At 46.2% G+C, this 10,673-nt stretch overlaps 1 pseudogene; it reads left to right on the forward strand.

Annotated features, from left to right (window-relative positions):
• The first annotated feature begins 9,570 nt into the window (after positions 1-9,570).
• Positions 9,571-10,359, forward strand: LOC129481835 (large ribosomal subunit protein uL23-like; annotated as a pseudogene).
• Positions 10,360-10,673: the final 314 nt, after the last annotated feature.

Here is a 10,673-nt window from a genome sequence, read left to right on the forward strand (position 1 = left end):
CTTGAACTTCTGACCTTAGGTGATCCAACCGCCTCGGCCTCCCAAAGTGCTGGGATTACAGGTGTGAGCCACCCACACCTGGCCACAAGTGATTTTTGATGGTTGTGGTTCAATGTTAAGAGTAGGTGGCCACCATGTAGTCTAGGCAGGGAGTCTTGACTCACAACCATGGCAGCAATCGTGCGAGAGAAGAAATACTGTGTCTCTGTATTAGAAGGCAGTGTCTCTGATACCAGCAGGAGAAAAGTACTGGCAGGGGGCAACTGCTAGGATCTAGCTTCTTTCTTTTATAGGTCACCAGGGAAAAAGTCTATAAAGGAGGCCACTACCACCAAAAAATGTCCCCCAGGAAGCTAAATAAGTGCTTTCAGCTTTGTTGATTGGGGCCGTTTGCTTTAGAACCCTGCTCCTCACAGGGTGATCTGCAGAGCACAGCATCAGCAGCACCTGGGAGCCTATTAGAAATTCAGGCTCTCTGCTGGGCGCGGTGGCTTACACCTGTAATCCCAGCACCCTGGGAGGCAGAGGATCACCTGAGGTCAGGAGTTCAAGATCAGCCTGGCCAACATGGGGAAACCCCGTCTCTACTGAAAACACAAAAATTAGCTGGGTGTGGTGATGGCACCTATAATCCCAGCTACCCAGGGAGGCTGAGCCAGATCACTTGAGGTCAGGAGAATCGCTTGAACCTGGGAGGTGAGCCGAGATCGCACCACTGCACTCTAGCCTGTGCGACAGAGTGAGACTCTGTCTCAAACACACACACACACACACACACGCGCACACACACACACACACAAATAAAAAGAGATTCAGGATCCCAGGCCCTGCCCGGGACCCACTGAATCAGAATCTGCATCGGAACAAGATTCCTATGTACGTGAAAGTTAGAAAAACAGTGTCTTCGAGGTGTGACCGACTCCAGGGATCGAGCCAGTTGGGCAGTTTATGACCCGTCTTATGGGCTGTCCATTGGCAATCCCTTTAGCCCTGTTGTGGTTCACCCTTCCTTGACACGAGGTGCCAGTGGAGATGGCTCATTTACAGAAAGTGAGGTAGGGCTGGCTGGCGTTCTGCTCAGAGGACCCACGAGGCCCGATTATCAGCACAATGAGCATGGTTTTGCTCCTTTTACTTTGGGGCATGGCAGTTGCCAAAGACTTCTTGAAGTGGGAGGCAGCTGGACAGAAAGCCACCAGCCCCTTACATCACATGCTGGAGACCCTCTGTGCCATGGGGCTATGGACCTCCAGCCTAAATCACATGCATTCATGCGTTTCTCATTCACCGGGAAAAACAGATCCCAGTGCAGCAGTGTGGTTACAAAATCGCCGAGCCCCACAGGTGCATTAGGACTGGTGCACCCTGATTGGAGGGGTCCCAGGATGTTCAGACTGGACCGTGGCATTGACTTAGCATTTCTAGGTGCCAGCACGTTACCACAGGCTGCCAGCCTTGAATCAGTTTCGTCCTCAATGGCTACACTAGTCTACTCCCAACAGATGGGGAAAGTCCAGCTCGGTCAGTCAGTCCAGCTTATTTTTATTAGCTAACAAAGTCCCTTCCTTTTCCAAGGTTCGTGGCTGGTATAGACAGACCAGCTTTGGGTCCTGGTCTGCTGGATACCATGCGGGCACTTGGTACCCTCGCAGCCTTGAGAGGGTCCTGCTCTTTTGCCCAGGCTGGAGTGCAACGGCCAGTCATGGCTCACTGCAGCCTCAAATTCCTGAGCTCAAGCAACCACCCTGCCTCCGTCTCCTGAGCAGTTGGAACTACAGGCATGCACCACCACACCTGGCTAATTCTAAAAATATTTTGTAGAGACAGGGGTCTCACCATGTTGTGCAGACTGGTCTCAAACTCTAGGCCTCGAGCAATCCTCCCACCTTGGTCTCCCAAAATGCTGGGATTACAGGCATGAGCCACTGTGCCCAGTTACCACCCAGCCTCTTTCCAGTCATTTCCCCTGGCTGCTCTCTGATTCCTCACAGCACTGAGGTCAAGGTTGAGTTTCAGTGGAATCTTAAAGAACAAGCAGAGAAGGATGTTGGGAAAGGCGGTGGTGGAAGGGGAGCAGACTTCGCCTTTGCTTTGTCTTGGCCATCATAGATTCTGGGACAGGAACCTCAGAAAAGGAGGAAACTTGGCCGGGCGTGGTGGCTCATACCTGTAATCCCAGCACTTTGGGAGGCCAAGGTGGGCAGTTCACTTGAGATCAGGAGTTTGAGATCAGCCTGGTCAACATGGTGAAACCCCGTCTTTACTAAAAATACAAAAATTAGTCGAGTGTGGTGGTGGGTGCCTGTAATCCCAGCTACTTGGGAGGCTGAGGCACTAGAATCGCTTGAATCCAGGAGGTGGAGGTTGCAGGAGCTGAGATTGCAGCACTGCACTCCAGCGTGGGCAACAGAGGGAGACTCTGTCTCAAAAAAAAAAAAAAAAAAAAAAAAAGGAGGAAACTTCGGGAGAGATGGGGGTAGGGGGGTGGGGGTGGGACCAGATGACTGCACTTTGAAAGTTGGCTGTGCCCTCTCTTTCCTTTGGCTTTGGTTGCCTTCAGCTGGTTCTAACATGCTCAGGGCTCACGTACGGAGGCAGGTGGGGCTGCCGGCCGCCCGGGCATGCTGGCCAGGCTGATTTCATGGGATTGTTTTCAGCCATTAGTGCGTATTGTGCAGAATGACGGGGAACAGGGCCTAGTGCCTCTTTTTCCCTTCTTTTGTTTATATACTTTTTTCCTCTTTGTGAGGGAGAAAAAAGAGCTGACTCCCTTTCAAGGGACATGAAAACTGAGTTTTGTCTTCCCTTCCTATTACTGTCAAACAAAAGTCACCTTCAAACTCCAGCTCACATGGAGTCTGTCACTGGCAGGAAGCAGGGCCTTCCCTCCTGAATGTATAACTTACAGTAAGTTCTCAGCAGACCAAAAAAAATTCCTTTTATCATGTTCTGGTTTTTTTCCTTCCACTGTTTTATTTCACTTACAACCTCACTCAGGCCCAAATGGTATTTGTCAGGAGTAATTGGCAAACGCTGGAGGCTGTGTTCAAGGCTGCTTGAATGGAAAATCTCAAAGCAGTTGTCCATGTTGAAAGAAAATATTACATTTGATCTTTTTAAAAAATGATTTTCGCAGACATGATGCATGTCTGCATTCTTTAGCCTTACAACCTCTTTATATTTGGGGGGGGGAAAACCTCCCTGCAGGAAGTAGCACTTCACAGTTAATTTACGGCACGTCAGAGAAGTAATGACAACACATGAAAAGTCATTTTAAAAACACGACTATGATTTATTTTATTAGCTAGCTCATAAACCTGTACTGGTTTGCAGGTTGTTATGTATTGAGTTATGACTTCAAGCTTTGCGTTTCATGTGTATTTCTCTGAGGATGTTTATTCTTCTGGATGAAAATATGCTTAAGGATGGTGGCAGCCATTCACCGGGGGTGGTGTAATACCTTCACATGCAGTCTCATTTCTAAGTTACATGCTTTTCCAGAGCAGGACATCATATAGCCAGCAAATGAGAATCATCTGATTAAACTGAGGCCCAGAGAGCTGGGATAATGTGACAGGCCATGCAGTGAATGGTGACTGGGTACCCTAAGCCTGTTAACATCATGCTGTACCAGCTGGTTCCTCTGTGCATTTTCACTTCCAGGAACAGAGCATAGCATCAATGACACAGTTTTGAGGCTTTTAAATCCATACTACCCCCTATTAATATGCCTTCCTCCATGTTCCAGGGGCATATGTGCACATTCCCAAATGACGCAGTCCAGGGACTGAGGATGGCGGAGCTCATGGGAAGTACCACCTCATATCTGCTATGCTGGGATAATTCTGGAACAATCACATACCAAGAGCCACTTTGATGTTATAGAAAATTCTATACCAGGAGTTGGCAAACTATGGCCAGTTTCTATTTTTGTAAATAATTTTTTTTTTTTCCTAAGCCGGGTATGGTTGCTCACACCTGTAATCCCAGCACTTTGGGAGGCTGAGCTGGGTGGATCACTTGAGGTCAGAAGTTCGAGACCAGCCTGGCCAAAATGGCAAAACCCCATTTCTACGAAAAATACAGAAATTAGCTCGTTGTGATGCACACCTGTAATTCCAGCTACTCAGGAAGCTGAGGCAGAAAGAATGACTTGAACCTGGGAGGCAGAGGTTGCAGTGATCCAAGATCATGCCACTGCACTCCAGCCTGGGTGACAGAGTGAGACTCTGAAAGAAATTTTTTTTTCTAAATGCAAACTTTTTTATTATGACAAAATATGCATAACATAAAATTTACTATTTTAACCATTTTAAATTGTACAATTCAGTGGCATTGAGTATATTCACACTTTGTATAACCATCCCCACTATCTAATTTCAAAACTTTTTCAGCACCCCAAATAGGAACTCTGTACCATGAATCAGTAACTTTCCATTTCCCACTTTCCGAGCTTCTGGTAACTTCTACCTTCTATCTCTATGAATTTGCCTGTTCTAGGTACTTCATGTAGGTGCAGTCATACGATCTTTTTACTTTTGTGTCTGGCTTATTTTACTTAGCATCATGCGTTCAGGTTCACCCATGTTGTAGCATGTGTCAGAATTTCATTCCTTTTTAAGGCTGTATACTATTCCTTTCTATGTATGTGTATCTACACATTTCGTTTGTCCATTCATTTGTTGATGAACACCTGGGTTATTTCCACCTCTTGGCTGTTGTGAGAATAACATTCATATACAAGTATCTATTTGAGTCCCTGCTTTACATTTTTTTGGGTATAGACCCAGGCATGTGTAAATAAAGATTTTCATGTGTATTTGTTTGCCAGTTGCATATGCTTGGTTTCACTTCCCAACAGCAGAGCTGAGTAGGTATGACAGAGACTACTTAGGTTTGTGGTTCACAAAGCTGAAAATATTTACTATCAAGCCCTTTGCTGGCCTCTGCTAGAGCTGATACAGTATGTGCTCTCTTCGATGGCTCTGTTGGCGAGTGCCTCTCTCCATCACTGGCTTTGAACAAGGCCTAAGTGTTTGCCTGGTACTTGGTACCCACAGAGTGATAGCATCAGGCATGCTCCAACCACCAGCAAGCTTGCTCGCCCCCCCTCGCCGGGTCTGCCATCCTCCCAGGGGTTTGCTGACAGCCATGAGATGCTGCTTTTTGGCTCTCTTAGAACCTGGAGCAAATCTTCTCTATACTGGGGCAGCATTTTTTCCCCTGCCTTGACCCATAGGTGTTAGTTTCCCAGGGCTGCCATTACAAAGTTCCACAAGCTCGGTGGCTTAAAACAACAGACATTTATTCTCACACAGTCCTGGAGGCTGGAAGTCTGAAATCATGGTGTCAGCAGGGCTGTGCTTGCTCTGAAGGCTCTCAGGGAGAATCTGTTCCCTGCCTTTCTCCCAGCTTTTGGTGGCGGCCGGCCATCCGTAGGGCTCCCTGGTTTGCCACTGCGTCACTCTCATCTCTGCCTCTGTGGTCACATCACCTTCTCCCATGTCTCTTTCTGTATCTGTTTCTCCTTTTGTCTTGTAAGGCTCATTGCATTCAGGGCTCACACAGCTAATCTAGTATGATCTCAACTTGAGATCCTTCTCTTAATGACATCTGCAAAGATATGATTTCCAAGCAAGGCCGCATTCACAGGTACTGGGACTTAGGGATTGGGCATGTCTTTTTTTGGGGGAAGGGGACACAATTCAACCCACTGCAACATATAATGGATGGCATTCAAATCCAAATGGAATAGATGTATATATATATAGCTAATAAAATGACACATCCCATGAGTGGACTCCGATTTTGAGAAAATATAAGTTTATTTTATTTTTTTTTAAAGAAACGGAGTCTTGCTCTGTCACCCAGGCTGGAGTACAGTGGTGCAGTGACAGCTTACTGCAGCCTTGACCTCCTGGGCTTAACTGATCCTCCCACCTCAGCCTCCTGAGTAGCGTGGGGTTACAGGCTCATGCTCCTGCACCCAGCTGATTTTGAGAAAATATCAAAAATCTGGTAGGGAAGTAAGGCAAATAATGCTGCTTTTTTTTCCCCCCCAGGGACATTGATAAACACATTCATCCACATGAGTAAAGCAGCCATGTAAAGGTCTCAAAAACTAGTCATTGAAAATCATTTAAAATGTATTTTATTTTTTAGTTTTTTTTTGGAGACAGAGTCTCATTCTGTCATCCAGGCTGGAGTGCAGTGGTGCAATCTTGGCTCCTTGCAAACTCCACCTCCTGGATTCAATAGATTCTTTTGCCTCAGCTTCCTGAGTAGCTGAGATTACAGGCGCTCACCACCACACTTGGCTAATTTTTGTATTTTTAATAGAGATGGGGTTTTGCCACATTGGCCAGACTGGTCTTGAACTCCTCACCTCAAATGATCCACCCACTTTGGCCTCCCAAAGTGCTGGGATTACAGCCATGAGCCACTGTGGCTGGTCTAAAAATGTGTTTTAAGGACTAGATTATTTTTTAAAAGAGCACTGATTTGTCTTCCTTTTCTATATTCCACAGATAATTAAGCAAACAGGCCAAGGGTAGTGATGGCTCACACCTGTAATCCCAGCACTTTGGGAGGTTGAGGCGGGAGGATCACTTGAGGCCAGGAGTTTGAGACCAGCCTGCTCAACACAGCAAGACCTCGTCTCCACACACACACACACACACACAAAATTAGCTGGGCATGCTGGCACAGAGCTGTAGTCCCAACTATTCTGGAGGCTGAGGCAGGAGGATTGCTTGAGCCCAGGAGGTTAAGGCTGCAGTGAGCTAGGATTGCATCACTGCACTCTAGTCTGGGCTACAGAGTGAGAATCTGTCTCAAAAATACAATAAATAAAATAAATAAGATAATTAAGCAAGCAAGTACCACAATAAACACATTTAAATAAACACATTTTTGTTAAAAATCACAGTAAATGGAATTCACACATTTTTGGCTATGTAAGAAGAGCTCCAGTAGAGTAGCCTTGATTCTCATAAGGGCTGCTAGTGGCTTCCCCTGCTGATGAGGAACACAGGACAAATCCAGGACATCTAATTTTTTTTGTGGTATGTGCATGAAAGCTAATCTGAATGATAATACTGGAAAAAAGCAAAGAGGAGTTCATACAGCCTGATGGCAGGTTTCTCCTCTTTGCCTGGAGAGAGGCAGGGTGGCGTATTTGTTCATCAGCAGTGCAGGTGTTACTCACACGTGCGTTTAGCCTTGACATCTTTCCTGTTAAAAATCCATCTCAGGGCCGGGCACGGTGGCTCACGCCTATAATCTCAGCACTTTGAGAGGCTCAGTGGGGTAGACAGCTTGAGGTCAGGACCTCAAGACCAGCCTGGCCAACATGGTGAAACCCCATCTCTACCAAAAATACAAAAAAAAATTAGCCAGGTGTGGCGGTGGGCACCTGTAATCCCAGCTACTCAGAAGTCTGAGGCAGTAGAATCACTTGAACCTGGAAGGCGGAGATTGCAGAGAGCCGAGATCGCATCACTGCACTCCAGCCTGGGCAACAGAGCGAGACTATGTCTCGAAAAAAAAAAGAAAAGAAAAAAGAAAACGAAGAATATATTTCAGAATGAAATGCAAAAGAAAACAACAGAAACTATAAAACCACACCTGCAAGCAGCAGAACAATCTGTAGTTCCCACGGCTGCTCACTGTGGATCAAGGGCTTCTGGGTTGTGAGGGGAAGCATAGGTGGTTCATTCATTCTCACCTAACTTCTTTTTTTTCCACTACAGAAAGCACATCGGAAGTGACATTATTTTAGGGATGATGTTTAAGCCATTCTAGGCTTTTGAAGGCACAATTTAATTTTATGTCAGGGAGGCTAAATTTGGATTAATAACAAATGACTTGTGCACACCTCGTAGCTGCTTGGGATAATGTTACAGTTGGTCTCAATATATGAGATTATTTCCCTGTTGGAAAAATAGGGGCTTCCCCAGCCAGAGCACAGCAGTGTTACAGAGCAGTGGAAATGGGAGCCGCAGCTGAACTTTCTGGAAAAAGAAATCTGAGAGCAGGACAATGTCGAGAGGGCCTTTCTTGGTCCCACATAGAGCGGGCATCAGGATTCTGCAGTTGTCTGGAGCTGTGCAGGTAGACAGGTACCCAGGGCCATGCAAGTTTTTCTTGGCCAGACTGATCCTTCGAGGGAAGCTTTTTGGAGTGGTCCATTGAGAAATGGAGAATGTGCTAGAATTAGACTATGAAGCCCTCATGGAAGCAATCAGCTCCACCAGCATCAAACCTCGGAGTTGTGATGGGGACACATAGAATGGTATCCTCAGACACAGAGGGGCCCAGGACCTGTCACCAAGCCCAGGAACACCAGCTCTGGGCTTCACTTCCTGAAGCCCTGCTTGGCCTCCCATTCAAAAGCACAAGGAATATCAAAACATGTCTCCCCAAATCTTACCACGCAAAATCTCATTCTGAAAGGGGAGGAAGAGAGGAAGTTAAGGACTGAGGAGGAAAAGCGAAGCATTTCTTTTTGTTTTTTGGGGGTTTTGTTTGTTTGTTTTTTGTTTTTTTGAGACGGAGTCTTGCTCCGTCACCCAGGCTGGAGTACAGTGGTGCTATCTCGGCTCATTGCAACTTCTGCCTCCCAGGTTCAAGCAATTCTCCTGTCTCAGTCTCCCGAGTAGCTGGGACTACAGGCGTGCACCACCACGCCCAGCTAATTTTTGTATTTTTAGTAGAGATGGGGTTTCACCATGTTAGCCAGGCTGGCCTCGAACTCCTGACCTCGGGTGATCCACCCGCCTCAGCCTCCCAAAGTGCTGGGATTACAGGTGTGAACCACCATGCTTGGTGGAAGCAGAGGGATTTTAGAATCATTTCACTATTTCCACTGAAAACTTCTTGCTCCACTCCTCCACAATCATTCATTTTCATGGGGGCATAGGATAGCGGTGGGGAGGCTTGGAGTGATGTATATTTGTCTCCATTATCACAATCTTTCTTTCCCATTAAAATGTGTTACCTCCAAATTTGTGATATAGCATTGCAATGTAATCTGGCAATGTACAAAGAGAAAAGGAAATAAATATTGGTCTGAAGTAGGGTAAATATGACATACAATCACTGATGTCAGCAGCTATCAAAATTGTAAAACATAATCATGGCTCTTGATTCTAGCATAGTGAAGAGCTGGGTTGATGAACTGTGACCCATGGGCCAAATCCAACCTAATGCCTGGTTTTTGTTTGTTTGTTTGTTTGTTTTTGAGATGGAGTCTCGTTCTGTCACCCAGGCTGGGTGCAGTGGTGCGATCTTGGCTCACTGCATGCAATGTCCGCCTCCTGGGTTCAAGCGATTCTCCTGCCTCAGCCTCCTGAGTAGCTGGGACTACAGGTGCGTGCCACCACGCCCAGCTAATTTTTGTATTTTTTGTAGAGACAGGGTTTCACCATGTTGGCCAGGCTGGTTTCGAACTCCTGAGCTCAAGTGATCGTCCCACCTTGGCCTCCCAAAGTGCTGGGATTACAGGCATGAGCCACCGTGCCCAGCCCCGATGCCTGTTTTTATTAATAAAGTTTCATGGAAACACAGCTACACACACCCTTCATTTACATATTGCCTATGGCTGCTTTGTTCTTACAAAGGCAGAGCTGAGTAGTTGCAACAGAGACTGTATGTATGGCCTGCAAAGCTGAACATATTTACTATGAAGAAATAGAAAAACTTTACCAATCTCAATTTAAAAATTAAGATGGGCTTTTCATAAGATGGCACCGAAAGCAAAGAAGGAAGCTCCTGCCCTCCTAAAGCTGAAGCCAAAGCGAAGGCTTTAAAGGCCAAGAAGGCAGTGTTGAAAGGTGTCCACAGCCACAAAAAAAATGATCCACGTCACCCACCTTCCAGCAGTCCAAAACACTGCGACTCCAGAGGCAGCCCAAATATCCTCAGAAGAACACCCCCAGGAGAAACAAGCTTCACCACTATGCTATTATCAAGTTTCCGCTGACCACCGAGTTGGCCATAAAGAAAACAGGTGACAACAACACATGTGTGTTCATTGTGGATGTGAAAGCCAACAAGCACCAGATCAAACAGGCTGTGAAAAAGCTCTATGACATTGACATGGCCAAGGTCAACACCCTGATTCGGCCTGATGGAGAGAAGAAGGCATATATTCCACCGGCTCCGGATTACGACGCTTTGGATGTTGCCAACAAAATTGGGGTCATCTAAACTGAGTGCAACTGGCTAATTCTAAATATATGTATATCTTTTCACAAAAAAAATTAAGATGGAAACCAAAGCAAAGATGAACTATGGAGACAATCTAAGCAGTGATCTTCTACTATAATATTGGATTGCATTTGTGTCTGCTTTCCCTCTCGCTCCACACCTGCTTTAACTTTTTTTTTCTCTCTGAAATACTTCTAGGTAAAAGTGACAAGCTAACTGGCAAACCTGCAGACATTAAATTACATTCAGAAGATGGCCTGGGATGGGAGCAGTAGCTCATGCCTGTAATCCCAGCACTCTGGGAGGCTGAGGCTTAAGGATCGCTTGAGGCTAGGAGTTTGAGACTTGCCTAGGCAACATAGCAAGAGCTCGTCTCTACTAAAAATTAGAAAAAGAAAAATGAGCCAGGTGTGGTGGTGTGCACCTGTAGTCCGAGCTACTTAGGAGGCTGAGGTGGGAGGATT

Source organism: Symphalangus syndactylus, chromosome 5, assembly GCF_028878055.3.
Source record: "Symphalangus syndactylus isolate Jambi chromosome 5, NHGRI_mSymSyn1-v2.1_pri, whole genome shotgun sequence".
NCBI lineage: Eukaryota > Metazoa > Chordata > Mammalia > Primates > Hylobatidae > Symphalangus > Symphalangus syndactylus.